At 36.5% G+C, this 20496-nt stretch overlaps 1 protein-coding gene across 4 annotated transcripts in view; it reads left to right on the forward strand.

The window, feature by feature from the left end:
• Window positions 1-20496, forward strand: part of PCDH9 (protocadherin 9) — a 986051-nt gene that overhangs the window by 756785 nt on the left and 208770 nt on the right. The gene's annotated exons all lie outside the window — the stretch shown is intronic.

Below are 20496 nucleotides of genomic sequence, written 5' to 3' on the forward strand. Positions count from 1 at the left end.
TATCTTACTATTCTACTTCATAAACATGTTTTTTTCCAGAACTTTTCTAATTTGCACATGTGTTAAAATATTTTTTTAAGTTTAATTAATAAATATTAAATAAATAAATAAATATTAGGGTACAAATGTCAAGGCTTAGAATACCATTTTGCCTTTTTTTAAATTTATAGAACTCTGGAGAATAACAAATAAAAAGAAGCACATCTTTTCTGTAGAATTATTGTAGATAGAATTAGCATTATTCAGTAGTTCTCTTAGTTTTGCTTGAAGGACTAATAACCATTAAACCATCTTGAACTATTGTACACATGTCTTTGTTTTAATATTTTTGCTGTGTCCCTTATATAGCATATGTTCTGTAGACTGTTTTTAAAGTTAATGCATGTTTTATTTATTGACTTGCACTGAAGAAAATAAAATTACATTGAATTGTTACACTATTTTCACACTGATGAGGGTTAACAAGAAAAATGTTACATGGGCCAATATTTTCTTTCAAAAATTAAGTGTTTCAAAGGATGTTCAGAAGTAATTCTGGAAAAAAATATTTTATTTTCAACAAAGCCACAGCCTATGGATATGGAAGGAAAATGTTCCATTGTAAACTTAGAAATGTAGTAGTTATCCTCTTTTGTATGAAAACACACAAAAAAAGCAAAAAAAAAAGTGTAACTGATATTAAGCCTAAATCAATGATAATAAGGTATACTCTACAGTTTTAATTGATATGAGTTAATTCCTATACACACAGAAAGGTCATTTCTCTTTATTTCCTGATTTTGTATTCTCAAAGAAAATTATTTTGTTTATAAATTTGAAAATCATTACAGAAAAAATTCTCAATTTGTTTTATTAAGAATTGAAGATTTGGCAACAAATTTACATTTGTGCATAATTTGTATAGAATACTTCTATGTGATTCATAATTTTCTGTCAATTTTATGACTCATTTATGTTTTTTTGTTAAATAATACTTTCAAGTTTTCCTTTTTTAATTATGAGAGATTTCCAATATAGAGAAAACATGAAATGCCTATGCACTCACTACCTGGGCTTAGCAGATATTAACATTTTACTTTATTTGTTTCTGGTGACTTAATTTTTTTTTTACCTTCCCCCGCTGTTAACCCTAAGTTCATCCTCTAATTCTGTGAGTCTGTTTCTGTTTTGTAGCTACATTCATTTGTATCATTTCATGTTAGATTCCACATATAAGTGATATCATAAGATATTTCTCTTTCTCAGTCTGACTTACTTCACTCAGTATGACAATCTCTAGGTCCATCCATGTAGCTGCAAATGGAATTATTTTATTCTTCTTTATGGCTGAGTAATATTCCATTGTATATATGTACCACATCTTCTTTATCATTCCTCTGTCATTGGACATTTAGGTTGCTTCCATGTCTTGACTATTGTAAACAGTGCTGCAATGAACATTGGGGTGCATGTAACCATGTTTTTCTCTGGATATATGCCCAGGATTGGGATTATTGGGTCATATGGTAGTTCTATTTTCAGATTTGAAAGGGACCTCCTTACTGTTTTCCATAGTGACTGTATCAATATACATTCCCACCAACAGTATAAGAGGGTTCCCTTCTCTCCACACCCTCTCCAGCATTTACAGTTTGTGGATTTTTTGATGATAGCCATTTTGACTGATGTGAGGTGATATCATTGTAGTTTTGATTTGCATTTCTCTAATCATTAGTGATGATGAACAGCTTTTCATGTGCCTAAACCATCTGTATGTCTTCCTTGGAAAAATGTCTATTTAGGTTTTCTGCCCATTTTTTGATTGGGTTGTTGGTTTTTATGATATTAAGCCACATGACCTATTTGTAAATTTTAGAGACTAATCTCTTGCTGGTCACATTATTTGCAAATATTTTCTCCCAATCTATGGGTTGTCTTTTAGTTTTGTTTGTGGTTTCCTTTGCTATGCAAAAGCTTTTGAGTTTAATTAGGTCCCATGTGTTTATTTTTATTTCCATTATTCTGGGAGATGGATAGGAAAAGATATTACTACAATTTATATCAGAGAGTGTTCTGTCTATGTTTTCCTCTAGGAGTTTTATAGTGTCTGGTCTCACATTTAGGTCGTTAGTCCATTTTGAGCTTATTTTTGTGTCTGGTGTTAAAGAATGATCTATTACATGTAGCTGTCCAGTTTTCCCAACATCATTTGTTGAAGAGACTGTCTTCCCACCATTATAGAGTCTTGCCTCCTTTGTCGTAGATTAATTGACCATAGGTGCATGGGTTTATTTCTAGGATTTTTATCCTGTTCCATTTATCTATAGTTCTATTTTTGTACCAGTATCATACTATTTGATGACAATAGCGTCATAGTTTAGTCTGAAGGCAGGGAGCCTGATTCTTCCAGCTCCATTTTTCTTAAGATTACTTTGGCTATTCAGGGTCTTTTGTGTCTCCATACAAATTTTAAGATTATTTTGATCTAGGTCTGTGAAAAATGTCATTGGTAATTTGATAGCAATTGCATTGAATCTGTAGATTGCCTTGGGTAGTATGGTCATTTTAACAATATTGATTCTTCCAATCCAAGAATATGGTATATCTTTCTATCTGTGTGTGTCTTCTTCGATTTCTTTCATCAGCATCTTATAGTTTGCGGAGTACAGTTCTTTTGTCTCCTTAGGTAGGTTTATTCCTAGGTACTTTATTCTTTTTGATGGAATGGTAAATGGGATTGCTTCTTTTAAAAAAAATAATTAATTAATTAATTAATTATTTTTTATTTTTGGTTGCATTTGGTCATCTTTGTTGCATGCAGGCTTTCTCTAGTTGCAGCAAGCAGGGGCTACTGTTCGCTGTGGTATGCAGGCTTCTCATTGGAGTGGCTTCTCTTGTTGGAGAGCAAGGGCTCTAGGCATGTGGGCTTCAGTAGTTGTAGCACGTGGGCTCAGTAGTTGTGGCTCATGGGCTCTAGAGCACAGGCTCAGTAGTTGTGGCACATGGGCTTACTTGCTCCGTGGCATATGGGATCTTCCAGACCAGGACTTGAACCCATGTTTTCTGCATTGGCAGGTGGATTCTTAACCACTGTGCCACCAAGGAAGCCCCTGGGATTGTTTCTTGAATTTCTCTTTCTGCTTTATCACTGTTAGTGTATAGAATGCAACAGATTTCTGTGTATTAATTTTGTAGCCTGCAACTTTACCAAACTCATTGATGAGTTCTAATAGTTTTCTAGTAACATCTTTAGGATTTTCTATTTTCTATGTATAGTATCATGTCATCTGCAAACAGTGACAGTTTAACTTCTTATTTTCCAATTTTGATTCCTTTTACTTCCCTGATTGCCATAACTAGGACTTCCAAAACTATGTTGAATAAAAGTGGTGAGAGTGGGCATCCTTGTCTTGTTCCTGATCTTAGAGGAAATATTTTCAGCTCTTCACTGAGTATGATGCAAGCTGTAAGTTTGTTGTATATGGCCTTTATTATGTTGAGATAGGTTCTCTTTAGGTCCACTTTCTGGATAGTTTTTATCATAAATGGATGTTGAATTTTTTCAAAAGTTTTTTCTGCATCTATTGAGATGATCATATGGTTTTCATTCTTCAACTTTTTGATGTGGTGTATCACCCTGATTGATTTGCTGATATTGAAAAATCCTTGCATCTCTGGGATAAATCCCACTTTATCATGGTGTATGATCTTCTTAATGTATCATTGGATTTGAATTGCTAGTATTTTGTTGAGGATTTTTGCATCTATGTTCATCAGTGATATTGGACTGTAATTTTCTTTTTTACTGGTATCTTTGTCTGGTTTTGGTATCAGGGTGATGGTGTCCCCATAGAATAAGTTTGGGAGTTTTCCTTCCTCTGCAATTGTTTGGAACAGTTTCAGAAGGATAGGTGATAGCTCTTCTCTAAATGTTTGATAGAATTCACCTGTGAAGTCATCTGCTCCTGGGCTTTTGTCTGTTGGAAGATTTTTAATCACAGTTTCAATTCCAGTGCTTGTGATTGGTCTGTTCATATTTTCTAATTCTTCCTGGTTCAGCCTTAGGATACTGTACTTTTCTAAGAATTTGTCCACTTCTTCCATGTTGTCCATTTTATTGGCCTACAGTTGCATATAGCAGTCTCTTATGTATTTCTGTTGTGTCAGTTGTATCTTCTCCTCTTTCATTTCTAATTTTATTGATTTGAGTCTTCTCCCTTTTTTTCTTGATGAGTCTGGCTAAAGGTTTATCAATTTTGTTTATCTTTTTAAAAGAACCAGCTTTTAGTTTCATTGATCTTTGTTTTTTTCTTCTTTGTCTCTATTTCATTTATTTCTGCTCTGATCTTTATGATTTCTTTCCTTCTACTAACTTTTGGTTTTGTTTATTCTTCTTTCTCCAGTTGCTTTAGGTGTAAGTTTAAGTTGTTTATTTGAGATTTTTCTTGTTTCCTGAGGTAAGATTTTATTGCTATGAACTTTCCTCTTGGAACTGTTTTTGCTGTATCCCATAGGTTTTGGATTGTTGTGCTTTCATTTTCATTTGTCTCTAGGTATTTTTTGATTTCCTCAGTGATCCATTGGTTGTTTAGTAGCATATTGTTTAGCCTCCACTTGTTTGTGTATTTTATAGTTTTGTCTTGTAGTTTATTTCTAATTTCATAGAGTTGCGGTTGGAAAAGATGCTTGATATGATTTCAATTTTCTTAAATTTACCAAGTCTCGCTTTGTGGCCCAGGATGTGGTCAATCCTGGAGAATGTTCCCTGTGCACTTGAGAAGAATGTGTATTCTTCTGCTTTTGGAAGGAGTGCTCCATAAATATCAATTAAGTCTATCTGGTCTAATGTGTCATTTAAGTCCTGTGTTTCCTTATTGATTTTCTGTCTGGATAATCTGCCCACTGACAAAAGTGGGGTGTTAAAACCCACCATTACTGTGTTACAGTTGATTTCTCCCTTTATGGATGTTAGTATTTGCCTTATATATTCAAGTGCTCCTCTGTTGGGTGCCTATATGTTTACAATTGTTACATCTTCTTCTTGGATCGATCCCTTGATTGTTATGTAGTGTCCTTCTTTGTCTCATAACAGTCTTTATTTTTAAGTCTATTTTGTCTGGTATGAGTATTACTGCTCCAGCTTTCTTTTGATTTCCATTTGCATGGAATAACTTCTTCCAACCCCTCACTTTCTATCTGTATGTGTCTCTAGGTCTGAAGTGGGTTTGTTGTAGACAGCATATATATGGGTCTTATTTACATAACCATTCAGCTAGTCCATGTCTTTTGGTTGGCACATTTAATCCATTTACATTTAAGGTAATTATTGATATGTGTATTTCTATTGTCATTTTCTTAATTGTTTTGGCTTAGTTTTTGTAGGTCCTTTTTCTTTCCTTCCTCTTTTGTTCTCTTCTCTTGTGGTTTGATGACCATCTTTAGTATTGTGTTTGGGTTGCTTTTGTGCATGTGTGTGTGTGTTTCTATTGTAGTTTTTGCATTTGCTGTTCCCATGAGGTTTTGATATAACAGTCTATATATGTACAAGTTTGTTTTAAGTTGCTAGTCTCTTTCCCACCTAGAGGAGTTCCTTAACAATTGTTGCAAACTGGTCTGGCAGTGCTGAATTCTCTTAGTTTTTGCTCGTCTGTAAAGCTTTTGATTTCTCCATCAAATCTGAATGAAAGCCTTGTGGGGTAGAGTATTCTTAGTGGTAGGTTCTTCCTTTTCATCACTTTAAGTATATTGTTCCACTCCCTTCTGGCTTGCAGAGTTTCTACTGAGAAATCAGCTGTTAACCTTATGGGAGTTCCCTTGTATGTTATTTGTCATTTTTCCCTTATTGCTTTTAATAATTTTTCTTTGTCTTTAATTTTTGTCAGTTTGATTACTATGTGTCTTGGCATGTTTTCCTCGGGTTTATCCTGCACTCTCTGTGCTTCCTGGACTTGGGTGGCTATCTCCTTTCCATGTTAGGGACATTTTTGACCATAATCTCTTCAAAAATTTTCTCATGTCCTTTCTTTCTGTCTTCTCCTTCCGGGACCCCTATAATGTGAATATTGGTGCAATACTGTTGGCCCAGAGGTCTCTTAGGCTGTTTTCATTTATTTTCATTCTTTTTTCTTTATTCTGTTTCATAGCAGTGAATTCCACCATTCTGTCTTCCAGGTCACTTATCCATTTTTCTACCTCAGTTATTCTGTTATTGATTTCTTCTAGTGTATTTTTCATTTAGTTATTGTATTGTTCATCTCTGTTTGTTTGTCCTTTAATTCTTCTAGGTCTTTGTTAAATATTTCTTGCATCTTCTTGATCTTTTCCTCCATTCTTTTTCCGAGGTCCTGGATCATCTTCCCTATCATTATTCTGAATTCTTTTTCTGGAAGGTTGCCTATCTCCACTTCATTTAGTGGTTTTTCTAGGATTTTATCTTGTTCCTTCATCTGGGATATAATCCTGTCTTTTCATTTTGTCTGTCTTTCTGTGATTGTGGTTTTTGTTCTGCAGGGTGCAGGATGGTAGTTCTTGCTTCTGCTGTCTGCCCTCTGGTGGATGAGGCTGTCTAAGAGGATGAAGTGGTGCAAACTTCCTGATGTGAGGGACTGGTGGTGGGTAGAGCTGGCTGTTGCTCTGGTGGACAGAGCTCAGTAAAACTTTAATCCAATTGTCTGCTGATGGGTGGGGCTGGGTTCCCTCCCTGTTGGTTGTTTGGTCTAAGGTGACCCAGCACTTGAGCCTACAGGGTCTTTGATGAGGCTAATGGCAGACTCTGGGAGGGCTCACGCCAATGAGCACTTCCTAGAACTTCTGTTGCCAGGGTCCTTGTTCCCGTGGTGAGCCACAGCCACCCCCTGCTTCTGCAGAAGACCCTCCAACACCAGCATGTAGGTCTGGTTCAGGCTCCTATTTGGTCACTACTCCATCCCCCAGGTCCTGGTGCACACAAGACTTTGTGTGTGCCCTCCACAAGTGGAGTCCCTGTTTCCCCCAGTTCTGTCGAAGTCCTGCAGTCAAATCCTGCTGGCCTTCAAAGTCCGATTCTCTGGGGATTTCTCCTCCCATTGCCAGACTCCCAGGTTGGGAAACTTGATGTGGAGCTCAGAACATTCATTCCAGTGGGTGGACTTCTGTGGTATAATTGTTCTCCAGTTTGTGAGTCACCCACCCAGTAGTTATGGGATTTGATTTTATCATGATTGCACCCCTCCTACCATCTCATTGTAGCTTCTTCTTTGTCTTTGGATGTAGGGTATCTTTTTTGGTGAGTTCCAGTGTCTTCCTGTAAATGATTGTTCAGCAGTTAGTTGTGATTCTGGTGCTCTTGCAAGAAGGAGTGAGTGCACATCCTTCTACTCTGCCATCTCGAACAAATATCCTGGATGCTTAATTTTTAATGAAAGAAATAAAACATTATAGATATAATGTTCTTTCTCCTTCTTCCTGCCCAGCCATATTGTTTCCATATATGTGTGGTTTTACAATTTTTCTACCTAGGTATGAATTCCTCACAATATATATGATAATTATTTTCTTATTTTAAAACTTACCTAGATAATATCATGTATTTATTCTTTTGCAATTTTTATTTAAAAATCAGACTATCCCAGGAATATTTTAATGATAAAGAATATGATTAGCTGATTACGTTTACAGTTACTAAACTTATTAGTGACACTGTCTAATTGGTTAAATAATAATAAACTCGAATTTGTTCAAACATAAATCATATTTTGATTTCTTATTCAAACATAATGTACTGTGTTTGTGTGAGTAAAGAAGTTAGTAAGAGTATCTTGGTAACACACAAATACATTATTTATACAAAACTGGACATAAGGCAGTATCTTAAGGGAAAGTTCCCACAAATTCTTTCTGAATCTTCTGTCCTTTATTCAGTAACTTTGTTATTTATTTTAGAGTGGGGATACTAAACCACTAAGGATGAGATCAGTAGCTGTCTCACAGCACTTGCAGAATTCCAGGTATAATCAGGGAGGTAATATTGTTTTTATGATGATGAAAACACTGTACTATAAACCAGAATGGAAATAAGTAGATATTTAGGTCCTTAATTTAAACTGAGACAAATGTCTCTGTGTGAAATGGACTATTACAGGTTTATCTACAATTCATTTCACAAATACACTACAGTAGCCCAGTGGACCAGCTAATCACATATAGTTGAAAGTGTGAATGATGCAGTGTAGCCATTCATTGGTTTTACATTATGTAGCAGGCAGAAAATTGGTAAGAATTCAAAATGCCTGTAAATAGCAACCTCTTCTGAATAGAGGTTTCCAGAATGCTTACTAAATAAGACAATGGAAGCTTGTGAAATCAACTGGTTTTCTCATGTCAGCCACAAAACTCTCCTGAAGAATAAATTCTTCCTGCATTGGATTTCTGAATTCTGTATAAAATACTTTAAAAAATGTTAACGTAAAGTGTTGCCTGAGGCATCTCCTACCTACACTCAGCAACGCATTTTGCATGTCTCTCTTCTTTCTGTATCTACTTCTTTTCCCATTCATTAATTTTTAAACTCAAACGATTTGTTCTTTAGGCACACTGCCATTCTCTGTCTACATATGAGGACGTGCCCCCACATCATGTCTCCATCCCACTACTAAGTGAATTTTATATTATTCAAACTAGGTTTAGGTCTTTGAACAAGGTGAATGTCCCAATAAGTGTGGCTAATTCAAGTCCAAAAAACAGATTTTATTGAATCACATTAGGGACTTGGGGTATGCCAGGCAGCAACGTCTTAGCAAAATCAATTTGAGAACTTTGATTAAGTATACGGTACTTTGTATGCCTAATCAAACTTTATTTGACTCAAACCTATTTAACCAGGTTTGCAAATATAGAGCCCATATTTTTAAAGAGATAAATCTCCCTTCTGTCTGAATCCACCTAGTGATTACCAGCTGCTTATTTTACTCCCTAATATGTGGATGTGGGCTTGGGGGTCTCAGCATGGAATTTACCCAAGAGTTGTTGATTCAGCTAAATCAAAAATGCCATGTCAAACCTCCTTCTGCAATTAGTGCTAGTCACTGCCAGGAAATGGCTTTTTGAAACAGAGTTCTTAAATTTAATCTCCACTTGATTGAATTAAACACACATATCTGAAAAAAAGAGTAAGAGAAAAAAAAATAGTTAACTCATTGCCAAACTCTTAAAGAAAAGAATGGCTGGACCTTTTGAGGGAAAAATACCTCAACTTCACTTTATTTCAAGGGCATAGCCGGGCATTTTATTCTTTAAGTTAAGAAAGGTTACACATTTGTATTCTGTCAGCCATTCTATTGTTTTCATTAAAGACTGAAAAATGAAAGACCGTGAGAATATTCAGCTGCACCTGATAAGATATTTTCTTTAAAGATGACCCCAACCTGTGGAAGATGATTTATGAAATCATGGTTTTCATTATTGGACTTGGTGCTGACTGGGTTGTTTTTGATTGATGGGCCTGTAGTTTTCCTCTTCCTTTGTCTTCAGTAGAGTGCAAGGGCAGAAGAACATTGCTAGTGGATGGAAGAAATTATGTAAAAGGTGTAATATTTAGGGACAGGTGGTTTGACAGAAATGTAAAGGAAAGGATTCAAATACCTTAGACATAATAAAACATGGGGTTTTAAAAAAATAGATTTACATTTTTAAAGAAGCTTACATAAACTATGGCAGAAGATTTGTAAAAATTTTCATTTGCTGTTGATGAAAATAATGGTAAAATGCAAGAAAGGGGCATGTTATTCACCCTGGTATATAAAATACTCTAGGTGACTCAGAAGGACATCTGTTGTTTTATAGGTGAATAGACAATAGATTTGCCTATTTTTATAGTATATATAGGAATATGTCTCTTGTTAGACTTAATAGATCTACAGCTTAAATTTCAGGGAATTTCTCACCAAATAAACAATATCCAATATGAAAGAATATTTTTTTCTTATTTTTTGTAAATCTGAAGTTTCTGTGATTGTGTGTGTGTGTGTGTACTCTCTTTAAAACTTCTCAAAAAAATACAGGCAATCCTATGATCTGATGGGGACAGAGAAGCCTTGGTACACAGCATCTGTGGATGTGGTGGAGTTCCAGCCAGGACTACAGAGAGTGTGAACATCTTCATTCAGTTCCTTTGAAATCCTTCCTAGTTATTTTCAGAGCCTATTCTCATTTAATATTTGTTCATTCTAATTTCTCAGTCAAAGGGAACTTTAAATAAAGTTGGTTAACTATCATATGTATTTTAGAAAGTACATCTTTGTATATAATTGATACAATCCATTTATTAATAATTAATAGTTATTTTCTATTAAGCATTCTTATTGTATGTATATAATTCTTAACGTATCACTATATACATGTTTGTTGAATAAATTAATTTTTAATATGTTTCTCTAAAAGTTCATTAGAAGAGTAGGGAGACATGAATCCAGGCATAAATATTACAAAAGTTGTGGGACCCTGTTTAAAAAAAGAATATAAAATCAGGAATATAGACATTACTTAAGGAAGTAAATGTTAACTAGGAAAATACCTGTACAAGTGAGAATCCGTAAAAGTTAAGCTTCATTAACTTCACAGTAAACCTGTCTCTGCATTTCCTTCAAAATGGAGTGGATTTTAAAAAATATTAAACATAGGCAAGGGCTTCCCTGGTGGCGCAGTGGTTGAGAATCTGCCTGCCAATGCAGGGGACACGGGTTTGAGCCCTGGTCTGGGAAGATCCCACATACCGTGGAGCAACTGGGCCCGTGAGCCACAACTGCTGAGACTGCACATCTGGAGCCTGTGCTCCGCAGCGAGGGGGGCTGTGATGGTGAGGGGCCCGCGCGCTGCGATGAGGGGTGGCCCCTGCTTGCTGCAGCTAGAAAAGGCCCTTGCACAGAGGCAAGGATCCAACACAGCCAAAGATTGAAATAAATAAATAAATAGATTAAAAAAAAAAAAAAACACATAGGCAAAACACATCAGTGGTAATGACTTCGCCAATCTATACCACCACCATCACCACCACCATTTACTGAGCACTTACAACATGGCAGGCATTCATTCAATGAGGCATCTGTGATCTTGTCTGCATTTTAGAGTTGAGGCAATTAATACTCAAGCAGGTTAAATAACATGCCCCAGGGCATACAGCTAGTAAATGGAGGAATAAAAATTCCAATTCAATTTTACAGGGACTTATGAAAATAAATAGATGCTCTACTATATTTACATATACAGTGAAAAACAACTACAATGCAAAATTAATGTAAACATTTTCATATTTATTCAGAGCAGTACTCAAATTTATAGTGATTGTGTGTTCCATAAATACTTCAGGAATTTTAATGCTACAAATTTAATATCAGAATCTTTCGGGATATTAATTCTGTGGAGCACTGGAATGTTCAAAGCTCATCACAATTTCAGGCCTCATTGACACCATTTATCCTGCATGTTATGGAAAGTGTAGTTTTATTTAATAAGCAAAGGAAGCATTGCCACAACAAATTTCTTGGTTTTCAAAATTTGCCTAGTTGTTTACAGCTAACAAAAAATTAACACTATTTCAATGAGAAATTTTAGGGGTCATCTAAAAGGTCTAGTTTTGCAAACACTTTATCCTCTTAAAAATTCAAACATACCTACTCTATAAGTAGAGGATGTGGTACAAAGATGTTAAAAATATGTTTTTCCTATCAAAATACACAATTCAAGACTTGGCTGCTTTAGAAATAGAAAACAAAAACAAAAATTATTAAATCCCTGAGCAGCAGGTAATGCATTTATTTTTAAAATGAAACACATTAAAATGCAAAACACTCAATAGTTTGATTAAACAAAAATGCTTTTATTGAATATATAGAAATAATGTTGTTTATTAATATCTCATAATTCAATGTAGCTGCTGTGTCCTGGCTCTACCACTTGTAAACCTTATAGATACCTTGAGACAGAATTTTTCAAAATTTTCTTCTGAAATTTGCTCAGGGGGGTAAAGAATGAATATCAAAAAATACGGGAGTCCTGCAAGTTCAGACCAAATATATCAGTCTTTATGTGGAAATACATTTGAAATTTCTTTACCTTGTAAGTACCTATAAAAGTTGAATTCTGCCCCATAATATATTCATGTTCGTTTTCATAGAAATATGTTTTAAGTGTCTGGTTAAGTTGCATATTTCTTTCCAAATCTTTATGTAAAACGTAAATTCCAGGAAGATGTCACTGGGCTCTGTGTGAATAGTCAAAGCAAAAATTGCACTGGCCAAAATTAAGCAGGCAAAGGAGACTTTCTTCAAGACTATTGCAGCAGAGGAGAGAGACTGAACCACCAAAATCTAGAAGGTGAGAGGATTTTTGTTTTTGTTTTTGCGGTACGCGGGCCTCTCACTGTTGTGGCCTCTCCCGTTGCGGAGCACAGACTCCGGACGCGCAGGCTCAGTGGCCATGGCTCACGGGCCCAGCCACTCCGCGGCATGTGGGATCTTCCTGGACCGGGGCATAGAACCCGTGTCCCCTACATCGGCAGGCGGACTCTCAACCACTAGGCCACCAGGGAAGCCCAGGTGAGAGGATTTTTAACCACTGAGATGAACTAATGGAAAAGTACTGGAGGACTGCACGGAGCAGTTGATCAGTGGGATGTGTCAAGCTCACTTAATTATTCCCGAGTTTACAACGTTTTTTTTCTTTTCTTTTGCGGTACGGGGTCCTCTCACTGCTGTGGCCTCTCCCGTTGCGGCGCACAGGCTCCGGATGCGCAGGCTCAGCGGCCATGGCTCACAGGCCCAGCCGCTCCGCGGCATGTGGGATTTTCCCAGACCAGGGCACGAACCCGTGTCCCCTGCATTGGCAGGCGGACTCTCAACCACTGAGCCACCAGGGAAGCCCTACAACGTTTTTTCTTTGATTAGGCCATCTATGTTTGCTATTTGCCACCCATCAAAGAAGTTAGGCTCAAGGTGCTAGCTCCTTCAGTGATTACATTTCAAAGAGATGGCTCCCAGGTCCTTGAGAAAGGTATTTCCTAGGTTGTAAAACTGGCAAGAGACTGGGAGATTTACAAGCATTTCATAGAGGCAAAGAAAAAAATAAAATAAAATTTCAAGTTTTCTAAAGTAAATACCCTAAGGGAGTTCAGAGGTCTAGAGTAAGGAGGACATCTGCCTAAAATTTAGTCACGCTGAGGAGAGCTTGAAGCTCAGTCACAGTATATATAAAACAGGTTGAGAATCTACTAGTTTCTTTTTGTTCACTACAACATACCTCTACTATTTTACAACTAATATAATACAACAGTCTTTTCCAACAGGTACATTTGTAGGTATTTTTTATGTGTCCAGCAAAATTCAAATCCATTCTGTACGTTATCTAGTTCAGTCCTCACAGCCTCCTGAGAAGTCTTTCTCAATTTTATAATTTACCTATGAGAGAAGAGAAGTTTACAAGGTTAATAAGTAAAGGGGCTGGGATTTGAACCAAGGTCTGTCTGACTCCAAATAGCAGTTATCTGTATTACCTCTCCAAAAGTTTCTCAAAAAAAGTAGCTTCCAGGGCTTCCCTGGTGGCGCAGTGGTTGATGAGTCCGCCTGCCGATGCAGGGAACATGGGTTCGTTCCCAGGTCCGGGAAGATCCCACATGCCGCGGAGCGGCTGGGCCCGTGAGCCATGGCCGCTGAGCCTGCGCGTCCGGAGCCTGTGCTCCGCAACGGGAGAGGCCACAACAGTGAGAGGCCCGTGTACCGCAAAAAAAAAAAACAAAACAAAAAAACAAAAAACTAGCTTCCAGGTTTCTTCATTGCAAACATAAACATATTTTCAAAAACTAGATTGGTTATCACTGTATGTATTATTCATTCTTGTCATACTGTGTAAGTGGGAATGAGTAAGATGATAATCCATTAGGCTAACATGATGGAAGGTACTGAATAATGGTGTTTTAGGGTGGACATTTTGTGAATATCACTGGGTGCCAAGATTCCCTGCCTAAAATGAAGGTCACAGTTCTTGTGAAATGTTGATTAATTGACTATGAAGTTCTTGATGTAATTTGTACTTATTTGACATTTGTGTTTCAAAGTACATGTTCACTCTTTCATAATATGATTACCTGTGAACAACACAAAAGTTAAGAATTCAATGTCTGTTATCTGACTAGCACACTTTTCAATAAAATGTTTTGTTAGAGAAAGATACATGGAAAAGAGAGAAAGCAAACATGCTTTAGAGAGGAGTGTGAATCAGTATTTAGGACATGGTGGCAACCAGGCCCAGAGCCCACAGGTGATGGACAGAGCAATATATTTCTACTCTGAGAGACCAGAATGTTGTTGGATAAGCTGCTTGGTTTCCTGAAAATGAGAGGTGAGATGTGGTTTTCTCTAACGATCCTTTATTGCTCCATGATTTAAAAGCCCTCTTTTTGAGAATAATGGCCTTAGTTTTCCAAAAGGAGGGTAAAGAAGCTACTTCTAGATATGCTTATACTCAGATGACAATAGAGTCTCACTCTGCACCAAAGGTTCATGACCCTGTTTTTAAATTACCTGAGGGACTTTTAAAATTTAGCCACCTAGGTAACTCTCTAGAAATTCTTATTCAGTTGGGCTGGGTGGGGTTTGGGCTTCAATAATCTTTGAAATTTTCCCAGATGATTCTAAACTTTAGGCAGAGTTGAGAGCCACAGCTCTGTGTCCATAGTTTGTGGTAAAACAAATAAACCAAACATTAACTCATCTATATCAGGTCAGGGATACAAGGCCATAGTTAGCAATTTGTTATTTTTATGTGAAAACTCATAGTCTTGTAGATGTTCCAGGTATTGTAAAAAGCAAGCCATCTCATCAAGTATCATGTTCTTTCCTGGAAACAGAGAATAGCTGGTGCAATATTTACTCCTTCTGGAAAACAGTATGGTATAATGGAAAGAGCATTTGACTAGGCATCTAAAGATAAGGATTCTAGTCCCAAATCTACCACAAATTAGCCTGGAGGACTTGTATCAGCCAGTTAACACACTGAGCCTCAGTGTCTTCCCTTAATAAGACCTTCCTTTTTTGATCTTTTACTAGGTATTTTATACATCTAGTCTTTATCTTCCAGAAATTCAAGTTAGGTATTATTAACTCTATCTTATAGATGACTAATAATAATCTTGGCAATTCACACCTTCAGTAAGAAGTAGGGACAAGAATTCCATCCAACTCCATTTGGCGTCAATGCTGAATAGGTTAAAGTTCATTTGTGAACAAAACTCCTTTAACTTATTTAAACAGAAAGGTGGGTTACACATCCAATGAATGAACTGCAGGGACAGGCTCTATGTTCAGCTTCCAGTAATGGTCCCCAACCCCAGGTCTCTGGCCTTGTCCTTGATCGATGGAGAAAGCTCCTGCTGCCTCTGTAAAGAGCCACTGAGTCACCGAGCTGCTAACAGAAAGACAGGTTGTTAGAATCCACAACCGCAAAATTGCTTCATGGCACCTTGCTTGTCCTTCACTTAACTTGGTTCTGAATGTAAATGTAACTACATCTGATTGCTGAAAACCTAAATTTAACTCAGACTGTATTGCAAAGGCATCTGGAAAATGGAGTTTTACCTTTCCAGCTTCCATTGCATAGAAAGGTACCAAGAAGGAGGCAGAATGGATGTGGAACAATCAATGTATAACATTCACCACAAATTCATGTGCTATTTTTACTGTTTGTGGCTGTATTATGTGCTTGTTCTGATAATGCAATCAGCTAATGTGTGAGGAGTTCCTAAAATATCAAGTTTTTTTTTCAAATGCAAATTATTATTATTAAACGGTCCAAATAACAGGTAATACTCATTTAGAGCAACATTTATTTAGAAGGTACCATGTCCCAGCACTATTTTAAATGCTTTATATCAAATAATTGATTTGACCTTTGTAGTAACCTTATAGACAAACTGAGGCATAGAGGTTAGGCAGCTTAGGGGAAGCCACCTAGATAACATGAAGTAGAGCCACATTTGAACCCATTTAGTCTGCATGCTTACCACTGGGTAATCCTTTGTCTCCGTGGCAGACACAGATAGATGCAGCTGTGCTTTCATTGAAGTCTTAGATGCTTTACAACTTGATTAATGCTAGAACATGACACATAAAAAAAAATAAACAATAAACAACACCCACCAACACATACATACAGGTTTCCTGACAAAGGAGATAAATAGGGTAAACCAGAAACAGTAGAGAGGTTGCAGAAGAAAGAAGGAAAACCCAGCCCTCCATCTTGTAAAGTTCAAAATAAATTTGTGCAATTTGTCCACCCATGGTACCCATTCTGAATTTTTGCTGTATAAAAATGAAGAAAAAATGTGTTTCAACTTAAATACATTTTGCCTTAAGGAGCTTCAGACAGTTTGAACTTGAAATGCAGCCCGTGAATGAATATTTAATTTCACTTTCCTTATAAGTAAAGTTGAATCACTTTTGCAAGTCTGAGGGTGACAGTTTCAAATTTCAGCTCAGGCAGGCAATCAACAGAGAATAATATTACAGCAGGGGAAAAAGTTGGTGATTCAGTAATGACATTTTAATGTTACAGAACAGAGTATTGGTATAGAAATTTGCAATCCCTTGTGATAGCTTTCTGTTGACTTAACAATCAATACTATCATAACAATAAAAATATGCAAGTCTAGCTATAGGCAATGCCTAAGAATGAGAACTTGTCCATCATTTGTTACAACCTTCCAGGTTTTCCTACACAGCAAATAATTTTCCATGCATTTAATCTGGTGTTATAAAGCAAGGCAAAGACATTTAAAGATATTGAAAAAGTATTTCTTCCTTTTGGCTATTATTTACAAATGCAAAGGTGGTTTTACGGAACACTTTTTAAAGTTAGCTTCTGAAGTTAATTTGCATTTTTATTTTAAATTCAAATAGCTTCAAATGAAATAGGTGGTATCTTATCATCATTAAGCATTTATTAAGCTTTCTCGTTGTGTGGCGCCATAATCAGGGTTTAAAACAGACATGGTCTCTGTCCATTAGAACTGAGCGGGCTATAACCTGCTCAGTAACCACAGAATGGACTCCAGCCCACTCAGTGTCTTTACTTACTGAGTTAAAGAATAATGGCTATAACACTCTGGTCTTTTCTAGTAATGATGTTTATAAATTGATCTTCTTTCTTATTATGATCCATGAGCATTTTCTCATTTGTGACATGTTTTTCTGTTTGCAGGGAACCTTGAAATAGACTATTATTATACCCATCTTCCATGGTGGGAGGAAAGAATGAGAAATAACAGGAGTTTACAGCTTTTTAAATTTTGAGTTAAGGAAATAGGATCAGAGAAATTTTCTAGGCTTGTTTTGTGGGGTAATTTAACTCTATCTATAAACAAAACACGTGTAAATTTACAGGCTCACAAAAGGCAATGTGAATATTGGATCTGTCTCCCCCACCAAATACTTCTAGGCATTATCCATTCTCTTCACAACTGTTTATAGTGAGTATCTATCTGTAAAGGAATGGGAAGCCAATGAGGCATGATGTCTGCCATCAAAGAACACATAATCTCAACAGACAGAAAAGTAAGAAGTATCAGAAACTTACTATAAGCCCATGGTTAGGAGATATACTCTACATATGTGCAATAACTTTATGGGGGTACAGATGACTCTCCTGCTTTACTAAATGCATCTCATGAGAGATGAAAACAGAAATAGACTTTGAATACTGAGTAGGGTTACCCCAGGCTGATAAAGGTAGGAAGAACCCTCTAGAGATGAAATAGCATTAAGGGCGATGCATCAACCTCAAAGCTCACAGTGTGTCTGGAGAGGATACAAAATCTGATATGCAAAGAATGTAGGACATGTAGTGGTGGAATTTCTGAAGATAAGCCTGGAAGAGAATAGAGGTGCCGGCTTTTGGAAGATCATGCTTGCTCTGCTAAGGAGTTTGAATTGATCCTGATGAAATTAGCAGCCATTGAAGTGGAGTGATTTGTTAAGACTATTTGGGGGAAAATAGCCATGGGAACAGATGTTTACTCACAGAGTGTTTCACCTCATAAGCATTACTTACCCAGCCTCTGGTCCTGTGTGAAGTGTCCCTGTTACCTTTCCTAACAGGTTTGTCAGTCCACTCTTTTATCCAGTCACCCCTTTCCACATGTATGCATTGAGCACCTGTTATGTTAGCCATAGCTCTTGGCTCTGGGAACACAGGGATAACCAGTACCGACTGTCTCTGCTCAGAGAAATGTAATCTGTTGAATGCGCATGAATTAATTACCTACAAAGCACCCGAATCTTAGAGATTTAAGAGGATAGCCATATTCTTTTTCACAATTCTGTGAGTTGACTGGGCAGTATTCTACTGGTTTAGCCTGGGCTTCCTCTTGGGGCTGCATTCTGTGGAAGCCAGCTGGACTTGGTGGTTTATGACGGCCTCACACACAAGGTCAGCCTAGATTCAACAGATAGAAACATAGACTCCATCCTTTGAAAGGGGAAGCTGAAGAGAAGTATGGGATATGACCACAGGGGGAGTTAAGTTTACATAAATAGATAGATAGATAGAGAGATAGGTAGATAGATAGATAGATAGATAGATAGATGATAGATAGATAGACAATTACATATATCAAAAAATGCTTTGAAGGATATGGCCCTAGTTATGAGATAGAAGTGAGTCCAGCAGACCATTTTAGCAAGATGGATTAGCCAAGGTTTTACTAAGAAGGTGGTATTTATCTGCAACCTGAAGGACAAAATGGATCAGTAAGTACAGTGGCTCATCTGGGACAGTCATGAAAGAAATGGTATTTGAGGAGCAGATATGAAGTCAGTTTGAGGAATAGTAAGCTAAGGGGGCAAGTGGCTTGAAATGAAGTTGGATTTGAAGTTAGGAATCCTTCTGACTAGTTGGTTTTATGGTTAATAGTAAGAAGTTTTAAACTTCAGACCTGGCACTTCTCACCCATTATCTGTTTCTTCTGTTGACCTTACAGTTTTTTTTATTCCTTCATATAACAAGGTCCTACCAATTTTTTGCACGTAAAGGGTAGTCAGTAAAAGTGATCTGAGTGAAAGAGGTAGAGGAAAACATAATAACAAAAATTAGAAATATTAAGATTTAAATCAGCCCTTGAAATATGTATACACTTTATAGAGAGATTTCAATGTATGAACTTTTAGACCTTAAAATAAGATGGGATTGATAAGATTATTATTTCTTTTGTAAAGATAAGGAAAATGAAGCTCAAATGAATCAAATTTCTTTCTCAAATTCACCCAGAAATTATTAGTGGATCTAATTATCCTTATCCAATACATATATCTCCTTTCAGGCTTTCTTTTTCATAAAAGAAAAACAAAAAGTGAGACTATATCAGTGAAAGAGGGAAAAACATAATAGTATTTTCTTAAAATAATATTTCTGGGCTTCCCTGGTGGCACAGTGGTTGAGAGTCCGCCTGCCGATGCAGGGGACACGGGTTCGTGCCCCGGTCCGGGAAGATCCCACATGCCGCGGAGTGGCTAGGTCTGTGAGCCATGGCCGCTGAGCCTGTGCGTCCGGAGCCTGTGCTCCACAACAGGAGAGGCCACAACAGTGAGAGACCCGCATACCGAAAAAAAAAAAAAAAAATTTCTAAAGTATAATTTAGGTCTGTCATGGAAAATAATCATCTTGTGTGTTTGGTAAAATACAGATTCTTAATAAATCAAACGGACCCTATTGGGGTTCTGGAAATATGTATTTTTAACCTCCTCCTTCAAAACTCTGACATATGTACACTATGTTTTGGAAAACAATGTCTCAGTGTTTCCTCACAGGGTAAAAACACGTATTCTGGAAACTTTTGGCAAATGAATTATTCCATTGCTTAAGAATTATGAGATATTGGAGAATAAGCATGCATCTATGAAGATAAATTAACTGTAAGATTGAATGCAGTTCCAAATTGTAGATAATAAGCTTTTTTGTGGAAGGAATTGAACTGGTTCTTAAAGAAACATTTTACAGTGGGATTTTTACCTTACCAATATTTCATTGAATTGCCTTGAGGATTTACTTCTATTTTATTAAAAGTTTTATTCTTCATTAAGTTAACTCCTATTTAGATATCTTGACATTCCTCATAAGCATGTACTTCCATATTCTTCACATCTTTTTACAATACAGGAGGAAAATTGTCTAAAAGTTTAGCAATTGCTAACCTCAGGAGATCATTATTTTTTTAATGTGTTTTTATACAGTTTCACTTTTTATAAAAAAGAAAAAAATCACCTGTGTTTTGTAAAAAGGTAATAAAATAAACTTCAAGAAAAAATATTTTGATCATAAAAATAGATCAGACTTTTTATAAGTAGTCTGCTAATAAAGCAGCCCTGTCCAATAGATGTGAGCCAAATATGAAATTCTGAATTTTCTAATAGCTATGTTTAAAAAAAGGTAAAAAGTGCACACATACTAAAATAATACCTTATGCAATGTGACAGTTAACATGAAATGAAGTTTTACTAA

Source organism: Aethalodelphis obliquidens, unplaced genomic scaffold (genome assembly GCF_003676395.1).
Source record: "Aethalodelphis obliquidens isolate GAN/ISIS:26980383/991018 unplaced genomic scaffold, ASM367639v1 scaffold76, whole genome shotgun sequence".
Lineage (NCBI taxonomy): Eukaryota > Metazoa > Chordata > Mammalia > Artiodactyla > Delphinidae > Aethalodelphis > Aethalodelphis obliquidens.